The sequence below is a fragment of the Myotis myotis genome, unplaced genomic scaffold (genome assembly GCF_014108235.1).
Source record: "Myotis myotis isolate mMyoMyo1 unplaced genomic scaffold, mMyoMyo1.p scaffold_m19_p_18, whole genome shotgun sequence".
Taxonomy (NCBI): Eukaryota; Metazoa; Chordata; class Mammalia; order Chiroptera; family Vespertilionidae; genus Myotis; species Myotis myotis.
Genome location: NW_023416322.1, coordinates 15772544 through 15793085, shown reverse-complemented (window position 1 = coordinate 15793085; position 20542 = coordinate 15772544). Strand labels below are relative to the sequence as shown.

At 41.9% G+C, this 20542-nt stretch overlaps 1 protein-coding gene across 6 annotated transcripts in view; it reads left to right on the top strand.

Moving 5' to 3' along the window:
* The window catches only part of PTPN14 (protein tyrosine phosphatase non-receptor type 14), a 149699-nt gene that overhangs the window by 9334 nt on the left and 119823 nt on the right, over window positions 1-20542 (top strand). For 3 of the 6 annotated variants that reach the window (XM_036342258.1, XM_036342259.1, XM_036342261.1), the window contains exon 2: window positions 5205-5299. The exons of 1 other annotated variant lie outside the window; for it this stretch is intronic. The gene's annotated coding sequence lies outside the window, so the exon portion shown is untranslated. Of the gene's footprint in view, window positions 1-1671; window positions 1787-5204; window positions 5300-20542 lie in introns of all 6 variants that reach the window. 2 more of the 6 variants (XM_036342260.1, XM_036342262.1) reach the window with 1 other exon arrangement.

Sequence of the window (20542 nt, the reverse complement as noted above, 5' to 3'; positions counted from 1 at the left end):
CAAGAAACTTCATTGATCGGCTGCCTCCTCCACGCCCCCTCCTTAAGATTGAGCCTGCAGTCCGGGCATGTGCCCTGACCGGGAATCGAACTGTGACTCTTGGTTCCTGGATAAGGCACACCCACTGAGCCACACCAGTCGGGCTCAAGTCATTTTTTTAAGGTGTGTCCAAAAGAACTTCAACTCAAATTGAAGGGAATATCTCAGTATCTGAAATGTAGACTGTACATGGAATGGATTCACACACGGAGTTTCTAATTCAAACACATGATTTGTTGTAGAAATTATTTCTTCCACCTTTCCCGTATGGTGGTGGCGATGGTTTGGCCCCGGGGGTGGGGTGGGGGTGGGGTGGGGTGTGTTTTGTTGTTTAGCCCCCTTCCCCACGCCATCACCATGGCGTGTGTGGGTGGTTTCTGGACTGTTGTCCGAGGGTGTGTGTGAGTCCAGGTGTGGAGGTAGATCTGGACCTGAAGTGGTACCACTTGTAAGGGTGGCTTCTGCCGTCAGCACTGCTTGCTCCGGGGTGGAGAGGGATGGAGAGGGAAGGAGAGGCAGCACATCCATTTAGCCCAGCGGCAGCGGAGTTTATTTCTGTGGGAGACGTGTCCCACCCCAGAGCTATAATAACTGTAACGAAGGGGGATTCTGCTGTATTAGGCTTATGAAGGGTGTGCTAGTCTGTTACCAGGGTCAGTGGTGGCAGCTCAAGCCAGCAGTTAGGTTTTGTTAAAGACTCCAGCGGGCAGTTAGCGTTTGCTTCTGCCGGTGGAATCCGATGGCCTCTATTAAGTGTATTTTTCGTTATGCATGTTGTCAGATGTGCTGTAGACGAGGAAGGCATGCGCTTTTTTTTTTTTTTTTAGACACACACAAGTCTCCGGTTTGTCCTTTGACAAACCAGGCTGACTTTTAGAGTCCCTGTGTTTAAATGTGTGGGTTATACTAACTAACATTCTGGGTGATTGTGCTTTAAAATACTCTGTTCATGTTAAAAAGAGCGCATAAATTCTTTTATTCTAAAGTCAAGAATTTGTTATGGGATATTATATAATTATGAGGTTTATGGGGGGGGGGGAGTGTGACTGATGCGAAAAGAATGAAAACTCCAAAATAACGAAATGACACCTACCCGTCTTAATGATATTCTTTAGAAAATTACTGTTTACTTAAGAGGCAGCTAAAAATAAAGGCTAGAAAGGATGGTTTGTGCCGTGCTTCTGCTGAGCAGCTGTTTCGGTGGTTTTCAGAACGAGGCTTAGTTTCCAAGCAGCAGGTTAGGTACAAGTGTGTATTCCGTGTCCCTTCATCCTTGTGAATGCCTTTAGGTGTTTTAGCGTTCCCGGTGAATATGAAGTGATACCAAGTTATTTAAGGAAATTGCCGCCTTCCTTCCTTCTTCCCTACTTCCTCCTCCCTTCTTCCTCCCTCCCTTCCTCTATGATAGATTGTCTTCATTTGGAGGGTTCTGATAGGTAAATTACTGTATATGTATTCTAAGTTGGTACTAGGGATGGTAAAAGGAGAAATGCACAGTGCACCTCGCACCACGCCAGGCACGCAGAGCAGAGGTGCATAAAGATGTCTCGTTTCCATGGGATAATCAGGACGGTTTCCCTGTCACTGGCTTCTCGATTTGCGTTATTATTATTTTTTTCTTTTCATTTGTAGACTGATAAAATGGTGAGCACGGCAATTTGAAATCTGTGTACTAGTATGTGAGCGTATTACAGACTCCAAGGAATCTTGCAGTGAACCAAAGCGTGTGAAAACCGAATTCATTTTAGTAAGGACCTCTTTTATTTGTTTTAATTTGCTTTTCTGGAACACATATAATCTCAAGGGACACTCACAGCATATAGACACTTTCTAGAAAAAACTTGGTTTAGAAGGTTCCTGTATGAGAGACTTTAAACATTTAAAGTCTTCATTAGCATATCAGGCTAACTTTTTAAAAAAATTTTTTATTAATTGGACTTTTTTGGGGGAGGGTAGCACAGAACAAGAGTAAGCTTAAAATTCACAAAGTCAATTTTCAGGGAAAGTGTTAGGGACAGTAAACACTTAGTCCAGCTTCATGTATTTATAATACAGTGAAGAATAATGTCCAGATTAAATTTGAGGCACTACAGGAACTTCATCTTTCAAAGAAAGACTCAGCTATATTCAGTAGCCTGTCTTATTGAGGCCAGACGCTGTGGTTAATATATACAGGACGGAAAAACCTTGGTTCTCCAAGTTCTGGCAATCTGCCCTCCTCCCCCCCTCACTGGTAATACTGCCAAGAAGAAAGCAGGCAGGGCAAGGAGGTATAAATCACGGAGAGCTTGAGAAATGCCATTGCAATGATTTTTTTTTTAATAGCTGCCACCGTGGATATTGTTGTGTATAACTGGGCCTTTAACAAAGGCATCATGACGGCAGCACGAACAGTTTTTTCTCCAGCTTCTTCATTTTCCCAGGCGAATCGGCTCAGTATTTCCTTCGTCAATTTCCCCCGTTCCCATTTCTGACATTTGACAAAGCAGAGCTTCATGTCTGGAAACCTTTTTTCCTCTACAACCGTGTATACTCCCAGCAGTCCTAGGAAAGCGATGTTATTTTTATCTGTAGTTTTACTCTTGAGAAATATAAATGTTAAAGAGGTTATTCACTGAAGTCTGGCAGGTAGTAAATGGAGGAAGTGGGACCCGCTGGTCTGTATTAAGTGTATTTATATGGAGCTCTGACCCCACAGCTCAAATTGTTGATCATGACACTAGACCAGGGGTGGGCAAACTTTTTGACTCGAGGGCCACAATGGGTTCTTAAACTGGACCGGAGGGCCGGAACAAAAGCATGGATGGAGTGTTTGTGTGAACTAATATAAATTCAAAGTAAACATCATGACATAAAAGGGTACGGTCTTTTATTTCAATAGTTTTATTCATTTCAAACGGGCCGGATCCGGCCCGCGGGCCGTAGTTTGCCCACGGCTGCACTAGGCCCAGGCACATCTGTTCTTCCCCCCTTTCTTTTTCTTTTATTTTTCCTTTCATCCAGCCATCGGTTTGTTTAATAAATGTGTTTTGATGTTTTTGAAGGTGGGGTTGTGATTCTGTGGTCATAACCTTTAAAAGAATAAACTAATAATATACCTACCGGCCACGTGACCATTGGCATTGGAAATGTGACTAGTTTGGGTTGAGATATGCTGTAAGCATCAAACGCACGCCAGACGTCACAGACTTAGGACAAAAAAAGAATGTAATATATCTCATTGCAGTTGTTTGGATTGATGACGTGTTGGGATAATGTTTTGGATATATCAAGTTAAATAAAATCTGTCATTAAAATTAATTGCTTCTGTTCTGTTTTGCTTTTTAAATTTGTTTCCTGGAAAATTTAGCATTACTGCTGTGGCTTGTACTTGTGGTCCCCATTGTACTTCTCTTGGACAACACTGTTATGGTTATCCAACTATTCCTGGGAGCTCTGGTCGCTGAGTGATGCCTCCTAGGGCTGGGGGAACAGGGATAGAGAGGCAGTTAGAAAGTGTTATTGGTGATGGTGAGAAGCAAGCTTGATGACGTCACCTTAGGTGGCCAGCGGAGAGAGGCTAATATTAGCGGGCATGTACTTACTACCTCCCATGTGCAAGTACTTTGTCAAGCACTTTAAGTGGATTAGCTTTTTGATCCTTGCAACAACCCTGTGAAGTAAGCACTTTTGTAGGCTTATTCTATAGATGAGAAAATGAAGGCTTAGGAAGGCCGAGGCAGGCGCACCTCAGATCCTACAACTAGTAAATACTAGTTTACTATGTAACACCATTGGCATGCAAACCCCAGTCAGCGATGGAGCCGAGAGTCAGGTCTGGGCATCACTGCCTCTCAAAGGTGAAAGAGAGAGCAGACCTGGGACCACTCACTAGCAGTCCTTTCATTCATTCGGTGTCTGTGAAGGCTGTGTATTCTTCTCCCCAGCACTGCACATACCACCTTTGAATTAGGGAATATAGTGCAATAATTGATGTTCCTAAGAATGATCTCAAGTTATAAAAAAAATGATGAAATTGCAGTTATACAGATGATGTGTTACAGAATTGTACACTTGAAACTTATGTAATTGTTAACCAGTGTTACCCCAATAAGTTTAATTTAAAAGAACATTGACTATATATGAGGAAAGAAAAAATGAGGAAATTATGTTTGATATACTTCATTTACTAATCCTGAATTGCTTAAATTAGAGAGATATTTATCAGACATCGATTTTAGAGACTTTAGGTGTACTTCAGTTTCTTTTTTTTTGGTTGTTGTTATTCTTCATCTGAGGATTTTTTCCCCCATGGATTTTATTTTATTTTTTTAAATCTTCACCTGAAGATATTTTTTTCCATTGACTTCAGAGAGTGGAAGGGAAGGAAGAAGAGAGAGAAAAACATTAATGTGAGATAGTCACATCGATTGGTTGTCTCCTGCAAGTGCCCTGGCCAACGCTGGGAAACAAACCTGCAACCCAGGTATGTGCCCGTGTCTGGAATTGAACCTGTGATCCTTCCGTGCTCAGGCCAGTGCAACCACTGAGCACCACCGGCCAGGGCACAGGTTGCTTTTTGACAGAGACCTTGATGTCTTACATGGCAAGTTCAGATTTTGTTAGTGCAAGCATTAGATCAGTCTCTCCCCTCAGTATACTCAACAGTACTTTTAAAAAAGTCTACCCACAAATCTGTTTCTAGCTATTTACATTTCTTTTCATATTTTTAAATCTTTGTTTGTATGTAGACATTTTTGTAATTGCAGTTTAATATACTTCACATATATGCATGTTTTTCATACTTATTGTCTTAATAATATTTTAGTATATTTGCATATGACTGATATTATATAAGTCCCCTGGTTATTTTATTACTGAAAATACATACCTTTGCATTTCTGCTATCCTATAGATGATAATGAGAATCTTCCCATTAATAGTTGTTGATTTTATTTTAGGATACATTTCCATGAGTGAGATAGCTTCTTATGATGAATATTTTTATTATTCTTGAATCATACAATTGCAATAGAATTTTAAGCATAAGTCATAAAGATAAATTCAAAAGCAATAACTTTATTTTCAGGTAGCTGATACTTTGTCAGATCTTGCTTTGGTGACTAGGAAGTCGATTATCGCAGCAAATAACTCTGGCTTTTGTGTGTTTTTGTTTTTTTTTACAGTTTCTTCCCTTATAGTCTGCCAAGAGAATTGATGAGCCATAAATTCATACATTCAGAGGCTGAATACCGACACTCGAACTAGGTTCACTTTTGGCGTAAGTGTTTGCTAATCCTTACTTCATTTAGAGCAGAAAAAAAGTGTATTGGGTAGAATTATTCCAGTTATGAATATGATATGCATCGAATTATTGAAACATTTATAAAAAGGTAGCATTTTAGTTGGGATTAAAGATACATGTGAGTAAATACTTCATTGGCAAAAAGAAATAATTATAAATTATTACATCATTCTAAGTTAATTGCTTGCTTCATTTTATATATATGTCACTGCTATCTGCCCATTTTTCCATACGTTTTCTTATATCAGCTACTCTATTACTTGATGTATTTTGATAATTATTGTATTAGTTTTTGCTTTGGACACACAGAAAGTTCCCATATCTTAGCAGCTTACAACCATAAACATTTATTCTTTGTTTATGTGATGGGCCGTAGCTCTTAGTGGCTCGACTGGACTCTGGTTAGCTCCACATGTCTTCTCATTTGGGAACCCAGGCTACAGGGCAGCCCTACCTGGGTCTTGATGTTCTGATGGCTGATGGCAGGAACGTAGTGAGAAGCGTGCAATCTCATTTAAAGCCGTTTCATGAAGGTGGCACGTATGCTGTCTGCTCACATCTCATTGGCCAAAGTGCATCACCTGGCCAAGCCAGAAATCACTGAGTCAGGGACCTACACTCACCCCATAGGATTCCCAGGCCAGTCACAGGGACATGGATGGGATATATGACAGGAAGGGTTGGGATAACTCCATCTTTTATGTCATCATTGACTTAACTAACTATTCCCTTCTGGTTTGGTATTTGGATTGCTTCTAATTTTAACACGTGTAAGTAGCATTGCTCTAAACGTTGAACAAATTACATGTATTTACTTGGAGAGTATTTCTGGGGATACGGTTTCCAAAGTTGGCTTTCTGGGTCAAAAGGCATGAATTGTTTGTGGATCTCATTACACATGGCCAGATTGCTCTCTCCAAAGACTATCGGTTTATAGTACCATCATTAATATTTAAGTATATAGCCTTCCGCATATCCTCCTGGTGCTGGGTTTTGCCACTTCCATTTTGTTCGTTTCATCGTTGTTTACAGCTTAATTTCTGTCATTAGTAATGATGGTATTTTAAAATGAAAACTATCAGAACAAATTATATTGTTATTCGTCTATTAGTGAATAAGACAAGGGCCACCTATAATTTTCTTTTGTTGTTTCTGAAAGTCCTTATAAAATGATTCATTTCTACCCTTTCTTTGTTCCCTTGGCCCCGTATTTTTCTCAGTTTGCGGTTTCCTAAATAGATCTTTAATCCCGACTTTAAAACAAAACAGTGAAAAAAGTAAAAACAAAGCTTGATGTGAGGTTTTATAACTTTTATCTGAATCAAATCATAGTAATTATTACTATGGACCTGGATCAGTGACTGAACCCATTCAGATTGCTGGATTTTATTGCCTATTTTCAAGTCTTAGGAAAGGAGATTTATTTATTGTCCTCTTGCCTAACATTTAATGGCTTTAATTTCATGGTTTTCAGGTTCACCTATGGCCATGTGGTTTATATAGCAGAAAAGATCAACTGAAACTTAAGAACCAGTCTTTCCTCCAGTTTTCCCCCTCCAACTGTAAACTAAAACTTTTTATTACCAACTGTATCCTCTCGTGGGTTTACTTTACAAACCGTAGCCTGCTGCTGCGGTTGTCTTTGGCCTCTGCTTAGGAAGAGTAGTAGCTGACGTTCCTATAAGGATCCTTGGTTCTGTTTCCTCATGTGAGGCTTTGAGACTTCACAGCGAAGGCAAAAACACTTGCAAGGGAGAGAAGAGAAATCTTCAGGCCTATAAGCAGAATGGGGTGGAGTGGTGTGCGTGCGTGTGCGTGTGTGCGTGTGTGTGTGTGTGTGTGTGTGTGTGTGTGCGTTCGGAGGGGAAGTGGTGTTGGTCTTTGGAAATGACAGTTGGATTTTGCAAGTACCATTGGAGTGCAAATGCCTCCCACCTCACTTAGCGGAGGAATGTCAGAAATCCTCGGAACTGAGAAATCCACTCTGTGTTTTGTGAAACAGGCTGGTAAAGCTTGTAAGAAATATTACAGCTCAGTGGGAAGCAGGTCCAAGTGTGTGAGAAGCAAGTCGATGCATGAACCAGACATCAGTGTGTGAACCAGAGTTTATCTGAACAGTAGTTGCCGATGGCAGAATGTTAAGCGGTGTGTTTAGAATATTCACGGTATGACTATTAAGACTCCTATTAGTGTTGAGGAATTATGAGTTTGGATTGATTTGCCATGGAAGTCTTTAGATTTTTGTTCCTGAAGTGCTATCTTATTTCACTTTAAACATCATTTTGTATAAGTCTTCTTAGAATTTGTTGCAGATTTTTTAATTTTTTTTTGGACCATGAAGACCCATTGTTTATGAAGTTGGGGAAAACTGGATTCTGAGGCTCAAAGTGAGAATGAGGATGCTTTATGTGAATATAGAAGAAACCAAGTAAGTTCGGAACAGGAGCTTTTAGAATGTAGTGCATTAAGGACGATGCTTGTTCATATTCAGTTGTTACCTATCTAGGATGAATGTATAAAAAGAAGGTTACTACTGAACTCTCTCAAAGGTTGTCATGTGCATTGTAAATGTTTCTTGAACTGCTAATAGTTTAAAGACAAAAGAAGTGCTTATCCCTGTGGAGTGTTTCACTTCACTGATTTCTGTATGTTGCAGGAGTTGAGGCAAGGGTGTAAAATGTGTGTGCGTGTGGCTTTTAGGTCTGGGGTGGATGGTCCCAAATGTGGGACCTTGTCCAGTGTTGTCCCAAATCATAGTGTTACCTGGTTTACTCCCCTAGACTTTCTCATTTCTTTTCCATTTTTTTCTTCCTGAACTGTAAGTTGGCCTACCTGTGAAATCACTTTTGTGGTGCTGGTGGTCTGAATGTGCCCCACCCCAAATTCAAATATCGAGATCCTAATCCCTAAAGGTGAGGGTATTAGGAGGGTGTGTGTGTGAGATTTGGGAGGTGATTAGGTCATGAGGGTGGAGCCTTTGGGAATGGGATTAGTGCTCTTATAAAAGAGACCCTAGCCCCACAGAACTCCCTAGCCCTGTCTTATATGCGAGGGCATAACTAGAAGTCTTCGACCCAGAAAAGGGTCCTCACTCGTGTTGGAACCCTGCTCTTGGACTTCCAGCCACCAGAACTGTAAGCAATACATTTATGCTGTTCATCAACTATCCAGTCTGTGGTATTTTGTTACAGTACTTATTCCAAGTACCATATGGAATAAGACACAGAGCTTAACCTGCTGGGTCATTTTCTGGCAGAACGTTATCGTTGTTGACCTAAGAAGGTCTAGGACAGTGGTCGGCAAACTCATTAGTCAACAGAGCCAACTATCAACAGTACAATGATTGAAATTTCTTTTGAGAGCCAAATTTTTTAAACTTAAACTATATAGGTAGGTACATTGTTATTAACTTAATTAGGGTACTCCTAACGCTTAGGAAGAGCCACACTCGAGGGGCCAAAGAGCCGCATATGGCTCGCGAGCCGCAGTTTGCTGACCACGGGTCTAGGACTACTAGACTGTTGTAGCCTGTGTCCATCTGACTCTTTCTCAAACATCGACTCTTTTTTTTTTCTTCAAATATATTTTATTGATTTTTTACAGAGAGGGAGAGAGATAGTTAGAAACATCGATAAGAGAGAAACATTGATCAACTGCTTCCTGCACATCTCCTACTGGGGATGTGCCCGCAACCCAGGCACATGCCCTTGACCGGAATGGAACCTGGGACCCTTGAGTCCGCAGGCCGACGCTCTGTCCACTGAGCCAAACCGGTTTCGGCCTCACATCGACTCTTAAATGCAACCAGCAGCTTTTTGGATCTAGGACAGGTTTGTGGTTCTTATAACCCATTGTTTGTGATACTGTAATTAGTATGTGTTTGTTGACATCCATGAGTTGTTCGAGGCTGTTTATAGGAGGGCAGTGGTAAAGCTGTTCACTTCCCTCATGCTTCTTGCTGCAGGTCTGCAGGCCCCCCAGAGACACATCTGTTTGGCTGGTGTGCTCAGCTGTCAGACACAAGTGCCTTTTGGGGGTAGCCATCTTGTAAGTGGCCCATCATTTTCTCTCCTTTGCTTCTTTCATGACCTTGGTCTCGCCAACACATACTTTGCCTGTGATCAGGTATCCATAATGTAGAGATTAGGACTCCTCATTCTTGGGGGAGGCGGGTCGGGGGCGGGCAGGGAGCTATGAAGAGAACAAGTTTTAAAAACCACCAGACTGCATTTGGCTGACTAACTGTAAACTTGGCTTAACTACTTTCCCCAACTGCTATTTAGATTCTTTTACCTGGTTGGTTGTTTGGCGAGGTGTTCCTCAGCATGCGTTTCTGTGCTCCTATGAAATCCAGTCTGTTTTTTTAACTGTGTGACTATTTGGAATCCTGGATGCACCTGCTGGAAGGAAATATTGTTATACTGATAGGATTTTTTTGGCGTGTAAGGTACCCCCCCCCCCGCCTTCGCCCCCCTATTGTCTGTATCCATAGGGAATGCATATAAGATCTTTGGTTAATCTCTTCCTGCCCCCGCCCCACTCCTCAGTCTGTTCCATGTTTCCATGCCTCTGGTTCTATTTTGTTTATTAGATTCCTTGTTCATTTATTTTGATTTTTAGATTCAATTGTTGATAGATATGTATTTATTGCCATTTTATTGTTCATATTTTTTATCTTTTCTTCTTTTTCTTCAATACCCTTCAACAGTTTAAAAGATATTTAATTGATTTTTACTTTTTTTTTTTTTTTAAGAGAGAGAGAGGAAGAGAAAGCCAGTGAGAGAGAGAAACATTGATGTGAGAGATCGAGCCCACAACCCAGGCATGCGCTCTGACCAGGAATCTTACTGGATTCCCGCAAGCTTTTGGTGGGTAAGGTACCCAACCCACTGAGAAACACTGGCCAGGGTGCTTTCTTTTCTTATTTCCTACTTTTTCTCCCTTTTCTATCACCTATCATTTTTTCCCCCACCCATCTCAGGCTTAAAGGGAAAAAACCACACCTCAAAAATCCCTGGATTTTCAAATGTTTTGCCAGTAATAATGGCCCTTCTTCTCTGCTGTGTCTGGGCCAGTCAATACTGGACTATAATCTTGGTTTCCTTTCATTGCTATATTTTGTTTCTGGGAGTGGTGTTCAAAGAACTTTTCTACTAAAGCGCGCGCGCGCGCTCTCTCTCTCTCTATGTATATATAATGTGTGTGTATTTATATGTGTATATATATATATAGTGTCTTATAGTGTCTGGGGATCTGGAGTCCTTACTAAGCAGATTCTAAAGGTAATCTCCTATAGTGCATATTTTACTGGTGATTTAAGTACATTAAAAGGACATTTTCCCATGTAGTCTTACTCTTTGACCTAGAAAACCAAATAGTGACTTCTTCGAATGGTATTTGGTATGTGTACACTTTAACTCTAGCTTGATTTTAATCTCTTTGATCACACCTATGTCTAAAAAAGCAACTCCCCATTAAAAAGGCAGCCCCATAATGAAGTGACTCCAGCCTGTTACAGGAGAGTCCCTCAGGCCATGTAAGATGAAACCACTCCGGGCAGATGTGTAATGGGCCAAGTCCATGTTGAATTTTTGCAAACTCTCCAACCATCCCCCATCGTCACCCATGTGGCCTGGTGGAAAGTGCACTCCTGTGGAATTTCAGAAACTTGAGTCCGACTTCTGGCACTAATTAGCTATTTTGGGTTTTGGCAAGGTCCTCAGTCACTCATGACTCAGTTTCCTTGTCTTCTCGGTGAGTCCAGTAGAATGTGATCTTTAGGATCCTCGCTCCACACTTCTCTGAAAATTCAATAGTTCTACCAAAGTTTTTTGCTCCAACTCTGTGGTTGAATCTGTGGCCGGGCAAAGAAGGAAACCTCTGTGTCGTTACTCTTCTCAGACGAAACTACTAGTTGCCTGATTTATTTTTGTCCGGGAAAAGATTCAAGTAGCACATTTAAATACTCAATTAAAGAAAAAAAATCCTTGCAGTGGTAGCTCCTATTATTTGCAGGACTCTGTGGCATGTACCCCTGGTCCGTCCTACGAAAAAAATGGGGCTGTCATGTAGGCAATATACTTGTTACAGCATTTATTTAAGTTAATATTAATTTTGTTTTGGATATATTTTCAGAGCTTCACCCTGGCCGTTGAGGTCATTTTCAGACAGTATTAGATGTTGGCCTGTCAAAGGCTGGAAGTCGCTGGGGTGAGAAGACGGGAGGAATTTAGCAGAAGTTTCTCTGTACTGTGGGAGAGGATATTCATATCCTGCTGTCTGTCCGTTGCCCTCTGCAAAACATTACCTTTTATGACAGTGCAGACGTAACTTCCAAGACTCTTCGCAGAGATTTATGGTCGGCATTGCTGTGACTGTGCAGGTCTTGACAGTGCTATGCGTTGCTGTCTGTGGCGTATGTGCCCCTTTGGCCCGTCCTGAGCTGTGATTTGTATCCTCGGGGGCATTGCAACATCACCTTGCGGGTTTTAGGTTTCCTGACACCCTCCGCGGCAGACTTCTTTCTAGCGTGGGCTTATTACATGGGTGTTTGGGGAATTTCATAACTTATTTCAAAATAATTTGAGATGCTCAGGGGCGTTTCAGAGAAGGCAGTATGTGGTGGAGAAGAGAGCTGAGAGAAGATTGGGAGATGAGTCAGCGATACCCAACCAGAGAGAGCCTTAGCTGAGGTGGAGGGGTTGCCAGCCGGATGGGAGAGTTGTCAGAAAAAATAGATTTCAGAGTCCATATTGTTGTTGTTGTTTTAAATCCTATTATATTTTGAGTCCTTTCATATTTTTAAAAGCACGCCTTAGGTTGCTTATATAAGTTACTGGGTTTTAATTTAACCAAAAAGCTTTTTTTATTATTATTACACACACAGACACACACACACACACACAGTTTGTTTTTATTGATACAAATCGCCATTCTTTCCCTTTTACTGCCTTGAAACATGTGTAGTGTTTTCACTTCTAGGCTGACTTTTATTGAGGGTTGGTTCCAGAAGTTTGTTTGTAAATCAATTAGCCCCAAACCAGGAATCGATTTTCCTGTGGAAAGATGTTCAAATTGGTGTTTAAGTTGTGAGCTGCGAGGTTCCCAGCTGCTTGCTCAGCCGCAGGGGCCCTGAGGCTCCTGGTCAGACCCAGCAGGAGGGAAGGCTCGGGGCTTTGTGGCTGTGCCCGAGCTCCTAGGACCAGCCCCTGGGGAATGCTGCCCGGCTCTTTCACAGAAACTGCCTGCAGGTCTCCCATGGTCAGTCACATCGATGAGTCAGTTAAAGTAATTACTCTCGGTTCATTCTTGGTTAGGAGAGATGACCAGTAAGGGATGTGTAAGGCAAATGGGAAGATAGGAGAGGAGGTGGGCAGTCCATGTGCTCCTCTGAGAGAATGACCTTTGAATGCAAGGTCCAAGGTCACACTGCTTCTAGAAAGATGGGTCATGCCTGGCCCTGATCCTTTACTGTAAAAATGTCAGGATCACCCGAGGATTAATAGCTCATTAGCCTTCTATAAGCTGTTGATCGAGTCTTAAAAGTCAGAATAATTTTCAGTATTTGGTATGTAGTTTGCTCCTGATCACCATTGCAATTTAAAAAAAAATTTTGCATTGATGTTTCTCTGCTTCTTACTAGGCCTAGTGGCTGCCTTCTTTTTCCTCTGTGTAATCGGTCGAACATTTGAAATGTAACAGAACCTGCAATTTTATTACATATTAAATGTGAAGCTGTACATTAAATCATTAAAAACATGGTGGCATTTTTTTTCACAATTGGTTATCTTTGTTTACGAGTAAAGTTTTTACAGCTTTCTTGATATTTTTTTTTCTGGTTGTCTTCACTTATACTTTTCCAGTCCTTTACTTAAAATCACCTGAGTCTTGCTGCTCTGGTCAGGTGGAGCATCGTCCCGTCCTGTACACCAAAAGATGGCAGGTTTGATTCCCAGTCAGGGCACATACCTAGGTTGTGGGTTCAATCCCTGGTGAAGTGTACAGGAGGTAAGCAATCAATGTTTCTCTCTCTCTCTCTCTCTCTCTCTCGTCAATAAACCTATCCTTGGGTGAGGATAAAAAAAAAACACAAAGAAAAATAAAATTGAATAAAATAGCCTGAGTCTGCTAACTGCTTTCTCTAGGCAGCCCCCTCCATTTCCCACTATTTGTGTTTTGGACTCAAAGAATGTTAACTTTTTTTTTTATGCTGGTTTAAGCCAAATGCAGTTGGGAAAGTGAGTTTGTTTCAGAACCTGATGTAAACAAACATGCATTGCATGTGTATCCTTTGGTTTCATTTTACTGGTCTGGATGTTTATATTCTGCTCGTTCCTTTTCTGAACATAGATAATTATTTGAGTCTGTTGAATTAGCGAACTATTGGTCAGTCACGTACAAGTTATCTTTTTTGAAAAGGAGATACTGGTTTAGTCAACAGCTTGCCTTAGTAGCGATTGATCCAACCCCCAAATTGGCTGTTCGGTATTTTATTAAAGCTACCTATGAATCTTTAAGGGGCTATATTACTGATCTGAAATATCTCATACTTGTAGGGATCTAAGAAGCTTCTGAATTCTATTTTCTTGCAAATTAAATAAAAACAAAACAAGAAACTCAAAGCACGGTTTTAGATGCCTCTGACAGACAGTGTGCAGAGCACGTAGTGGATCAGTATTGCCCAAACTTTCCTAATTTGCCTCTTTTAATAGATTTCTTATTGAACTCTTCTTGCTCTTTCTCTTGCCTTCTTATTTACTCTGTCATCAGTTTTGTATTTATGCATGCTTTTCTCACAAGGCAGGGATCGGCTGTTTTAATTATATTAGTTGTGTTGTTCAGAAAGTTCTTTCCTGTATCTGGGCCAGGGTAGGGGGCTAAGAGGTCCTTTTTGTCACGACCTAAGGGATTGTCACATACATTATAAAAACGGCACACATGTGTATGCATTTCTATGAGAGGTCTTTTTATTCATGCTATTAGCATGCCATGTGTACCAATTACCTTGTATGATTCATGCCTTTTATTATTTTATTTTTTAAATATATGTTTTTATTGATTTCAGAGAAGAAGGGAGAGGAGAAAGAGAGAAACATCAATGATGAGAGAGAATCATTGATCAGCTGCCTCCTGCACACCCCCTACTGGGGATCGAGCCTGCAACCCGGGCAGGTGCCCTGACCAGCAATCAAACTGTGACCTCCTGGTTCATAGGTCGACACACCACCACTGAGCCACGCCTGCCAGGCTGATTCATGCCTTTTAAACAAAAGTTTTAAAAAAAATGCATCTAGCTGCTTCATTATTTATTTTTCCTTTTTATCTCCTCTTTTGCTTCATTTTTTTTAACTGTCACTTCCAAAGATCAGTTTTGTTTTCTACTTAGGAGAACAGATTCCTCTCTCCCTGCAGCTCCTCCCGTGAAGTGGCATTCGGACCCTGCAGCCACTGTTGAGGGTGTTTGATTTCCTCCTTGTGTTACCAGAAGCACTGGGAGGCATTTGGCCTCTTTAAAGAGACACTAGCCTGGGGTAAATAACCATGGAGGCCAGGTGGGCAGAAAAGAATGCTTATGACATTCTTTTCATCAGCTCCATGTGTGACCTCCCAGCAGGAGGTCAGGCAGTAAAACATTTGAGTGAACTGCTGAAATGTTTTGTATTTATTTACAAGACTCTTAATCACAAGACTGATCCCAATAAACTCAACAAGTCACAGTGATGGAGGAAAGTATATGAGGCGTGCAGAGCAGTCAACGTGGGGGCTGGGGGGGGGGGGGCTTTGGTTTGCATTGAGCATGCTCTTCTGTCCCCACTGTGGAGAGACCATCAGCATCTCCAGCGCAGGGTCATAGGCGCTCTGGCGAGGAGTGGAATGACACCCATTCTGTTCCCACCTGCTGCTGAACTGCTGGACACTTTGCTTTTAGGATCTAGACAGCCTCAGTGTTTGACTTCTGCTTTGCTGAAAATTCCCAGTTCTTTTTCTTTAACCATTCTCTTCCACCATTCCCAGTGGATTGATTTAAAGCAGAAGCATTCTCATACCTTATAAGTTTTGTCATTTTTATCGTCACTGTATTTTTGTTGTTAATCCTCATCCAAGGATATCCATTTATTTTTAGAGAGAGTGGTAGGGAGGGGGGAGAGAGAAAGGGGGGGAAAGGAGGGAGGGATAGAGGGATGGAAAGAGAGATAAATATAGAGAGAGAGAGAGAGAGAGAGAGAGAGAGAGAGAGAGAGAGAGAGAAATTGATGCAGCCCAGGTATGTGCCTATGACTAGGAATCGAACCTTTGACCTTTTGGTGCTTGAGCCAACGCTCTAACCACTTAGACACACCAGCCAGAGCAGAGTCAGATCATTTAAATCAATGGTGAGGACTTTGATTTAGGAACACAGTTGGTATTGCTGTAGAAACATGCTCCCCTCTAGCTTCTTCAGGGATTTTTTTCTTTTAAAAGTAACACACTGATCTAATTAGGGAAGTAGTTTAAAACCAACATTTCTGGAATATAAAAGAGTACAGAGGGCAGATATTCTTAGGACATTTTTGTCAGGTTACCATTTGTTTTATTTTGTTGTTTGAAGGTAAAGACGACACACATTTTGTAGTTCAGCTGTATAATTTTGCCTCTACTTTGTTTCTGTTTTGCTGAATTTAACGTTACTTAAAATAAAATGAATAGCTATTGTATTTAGACATAGAGGCAATAACAGACGACTCCACCCGCCCTCATTCTCTCACTTGGACCCAGCTGACCCAACGGTCCAGTGGGATTTTGGATGGTTTGGATGGTTTGGATGGTTTCTCTTGAGTCCTCAGCTCAACAGAACCCATTAGAAATTCATTTTTGGAGATTCAGCCTCTCTGTGTAGATAAATTACTTGATCATTGTCTACTGTTTTTCATTCTTTGTGAAATGCATCATCTACCACAATGGATGATGCAGAATAATAATATTCTAGTCCAGGAAAAAAAAAAAAGCTTATATTGGGAGCAGTTCGAGTCCTACAACATTTAATCCACTTAATGCCCTGAATGAATGCAGAAGTGAAATAAATATTGTTGTTCTGGAAAGTAACTCAGCCCATTCTAACGAAGGTTGTCTTGAATCTACCTAGGAGGTGTCTCTTATGAGTCCTGGGGAGCAGAGATGAGTGGCTTTGATAGGCTGGAGTCACATTTTCACTGGGGAGAAGCAGCTCGAACATGGTTGCCTCATGTGGTGCCTCATTCCCCCTATGACGGTGGTTTCATTCTTGGGAAAAGAAGTCCATCAGTGCTGGGGTTTCAATAGCCAGTTCCATCTTTTGACAAACGTTGTTAACTGTGTGCTAGATGGAGTGCAGGTGGTAGCTGAGGGGTAATGAAAAGATACCAAAGCAAGGTTCCATTTTTAGAGGATTTTATTACAAGTTCTTCGTATTTTTTTAAAAGAATATATTTTATTGATTTATTACAGAGAGAAAGGGAGAGGGGTAGAGAGCTAGAAACATGGATGAGAGAGAAACATCCATCAGCTGCCTCCTGCACGCCCCCTACTGGGGATCAATCCCACAACCAAGGTACATGCCCTTGACCGGAATCGAACCTGGGACCCTTCAGTCCGCAGGCTGACGCTCTATCCACTGAGCCAAACCGGGTGGGGCTAGTTCTTTGTATTTTAAGTCCCTGTTTTTTTAATGAAGGCTTTAGTATAAACTTTACATATTTTAAGTGTTTCTCTTTCCTTCCCTCCTCCCCCTGCCGTTAGTTTTTTTCCTTTCCATTTTATCTCAGAAGGAGGATGCATTTTACTTGGCTGGTGTGTTTTTGCACATTTGCACTTGTGGTTCCTGGTTACTGCTGTGATAAGATTGTTGAGTGTGGGTGGTTAACTGATATTTCTTTCTTTAGCTATTTCAGCTGTGTTATCCTCATTAAATTTGGTGAGTTGGCTGAGCAGCAACATCTCATGCGTCTTTCTTTCTAACTTTAAAAACTGGTCTTTCCATTACTCCTCTTGAAGTAGAGGAGTTACTGGCAGATTCCTAATTGTGGTGTGGACAGTAGAGAAAACTTTCACTTTATTTATTTTTTATTTTTATTTTTAAATTGATTTCAGAGAGTAAGGGAGAAGGAGAGAGAGAGAAATATCAATGATAAGAGAGAATCACTGATGGGCTGCCTCCTGCCTGCCCCCTACTGGGGATTGAGCTTGCAACCCGGGCATGTGCCCTGACCGGGAATCGAACCATGACCTCCTGGTTCATAGGTTGATGCTCAACCACTTAGCTACACTGGCCGGTCAAAAAAAAACACAACCCTCTTCTTGACTTTGTTGGGTTTTAATTGTTTTCATTTGGAAATAATCTGCATGCCAGGTGGCCCATTCTGCAGGCACTCGCTCCCAGAACCCTTCGTGATGAAGGAATGTGTGTGGGTTTTCTCTTTGGAAAGATTAGAGTTTACCTAGATGGAACACTTAGTAACTGCCTGTCTCACTGGGTCTCTTTCTTGGATCAAAGTGAGTCCAGTGTTTTCAAAGATAGATTGCCTTTCTGTTTGAACCCGGGACCCTTGAATCCACAGGCAAACGCTCTATACACTGAGCCAAACCGGCTAGGGCTTTCTTAAGATTTTTAAATTGATTTTGAGAGAGAGAGAGGAAGCAAGAGGGAGAGAATGAAAGAAACATCTATGTGAGAGCAAAACATCCATCTGATTCTGTCCCCAAAGAAAACAAATATGTACAGTGCTGGTAGCGATGTGGATGGCCTGGGCAGGCCTTCAGTGCTGGGGAACTTCAAACACACTCAGCGAAACCACATTTTATGTTTGTTTTGCTCTGGTGCTAATCTGGCAAGAATGATGTCCCACAGGAAAGCCAGCATGTCCGAAGAAATCATCAGTGTTACAGGAATGCTAGGTTTCAGCAACTGTAATATCTGCCTCGCACACATTTCTCAGTGATGACTCTTTTAAGCGTGTCCCAGGGGGGACACTGCTGTCCTGGCCAAGCATCGTCTGAAGTGCTGGGAATTGCTTTTCCGTTTGTAGACATCTCTCCGCTGCCTCCACGGTCAGCATGCAAGACAGCAACCAAGCCAGACAGAAAACAGCAGACAGAAGTTATTTCTGCCTGTTTGGTACTGCGGCTTCACCTGTTGGAGGTGGGTGGGGAAGAAAGGGTGAGGGAACTGCAGAGGCAGATCGCTTCTCAGTGACTGGGCTTGTCTGCTATGCGTGTGCCAATAGAGGGAGATTTTTCCTGTGAAGCTGGGGGTGAGGGTGGAGTGGGTGGGGTGAGCCTGCCTCCTCTGGGGTGAGGTGTACTTCCTGCTTTTGTGGCTTGGCAAGAGGGGTTCAGGAGAGCTCTACCCAGATACCAGGAGCTTCTTTGAAAAGTCGGATACAACCCTCTTTGTCAGATATGGGACAGAGGCCTAAGTGAGAATGCCAGCCCCATGGGACTTGGGCCAGGAAAGCTGTATTTTGCCAAATGTTCCATTTCCAAGGGAGGTGATAGAGCAACACATTTGTGAGAGAAGGAAGCAAAAGCCATTTTGGGGGATTGAAAATGCAATGAATGGGCTGAACTCAGTTTTTATAAAAACTCTGAAATAGTGTGGGAATTTATCATTGTCTTTTTTTTATAAAGATTTTTTTTTAAAGTATATTTTTATTGATTTCAGAGAGGAAGGGAGAGGAAGGGAGAGATAGAAATATCAGTGATGAGAGGGAATCATTGATTGGCTGCCTCCTGCACGCCCCCTACTGGGGACCGAGCCCGCAACCTGGGCATGTGCCCTTGGCTGGAATTGAACCTGGGACCCTTGAGTCCACAGGCCAACACTCTATACACTGAGCCAAACCGGCTAGGGCTTTCTTAAGATTTTTAAATTGATTTTGAGAGAGAGAGGAAGCAAGAGGGAGAGAAAGAAACATCTATGTGAGAGCAAAACATCCATCTGCTGCCTCTTGCATGTCCCCGACCTGGGATTGAGCCCATTACCCGGGCATGTGCCCTGACCAGGAGTAGCACCGGCAACCTTTCAGTGCACAGATGACACCCAACCAACTGAGCCACACTGGCCAGGGTATTTTGTCATTGTCTTTTAGTCCCCGAGGTAAGGCTTTTTCTACTTATAGAAGGATAATTCTGTGGGATTTGGGGTAGTTGATTGGTCACAAGGCATTGCAGGGCTTCCATTCCCTGGACCATGTGGCCATTTCATTGAGTCAGAAGACATACTGGACGGAGCATTTTTTCTTGGTATTAGATCTACTGGGGCATGGCCGTGGCCGGTGGAGGGAGACTGGAGGGAGATGGGTGCTTGCTGTTGTTGACTGGAGGAAAGGTACTTTTTAAATATTTTTATTGATTTCGGAGAGGGAGGGAGAGGGAGAGAGAGAGAGAGAGAGAAAGAAAGGGAGACAGAGAGAGAGAAAGAGAGAGAGAGAGAAAGAGAAAGATCAGTGATGTAAGAGAATCATTGATTGGATGCCTCCTGCATGCCCCACACTGGAGATCGAGCCCGCAACCCTAGCATGTGCCCTGACTGGGTATCGAACCCGTGGCCTCTTGGTCCTGGATCCATGCTCAACTGCTGAGTTATACCGGCCATGGAGATCTGCTTTTCAAGAGCTGATGGAAATCCGTATTTTTGTGTGAAACATCTTGACTTTGAAATAGTGGCAACAAATTCAAATTTTAATAAAAACTATCTGGGCCACACAGAACATAAGAATGTGGGCAGGGATTATCATGTTTTGTTTACCACTGTAGGCACCACATCGAGAGCAGTGACTGGCATATAGTAGATGCTCAGTGAATGCTGTTGAACGGATGAATGAGTTGATATTTGTGACCGTATTACACTCATAGGCTGCCAGTGTTCAGCCTCTGCTCTACTGCCTTCTCCCACTATCTTTTAGGTTTTTCTGCTGCTTTCTATCCCAGATCAGATCATTTTTAATTTAAATATATAAATCAGATTTACTTCAAAGGTTAAAATCCCTTTAGCTTGAGTTGGTGTTCGGACCAGCTTTCCTTGTGTTTTTAGTTTTATTTTTATTTCTTTAGGGTTTTTGTTTGTCTTAAATTCTTTTTTAAAAAATTTGTAGTAAGAAAGCAGATCACAGTTATCGTTTTAACCACTTTTCAGTGTATAGCTCAGTAGTGTCAAGGAGACTCCCGCTGTTGTGCAACGGATCTCCAGAAAGTTTTCATTTTGCC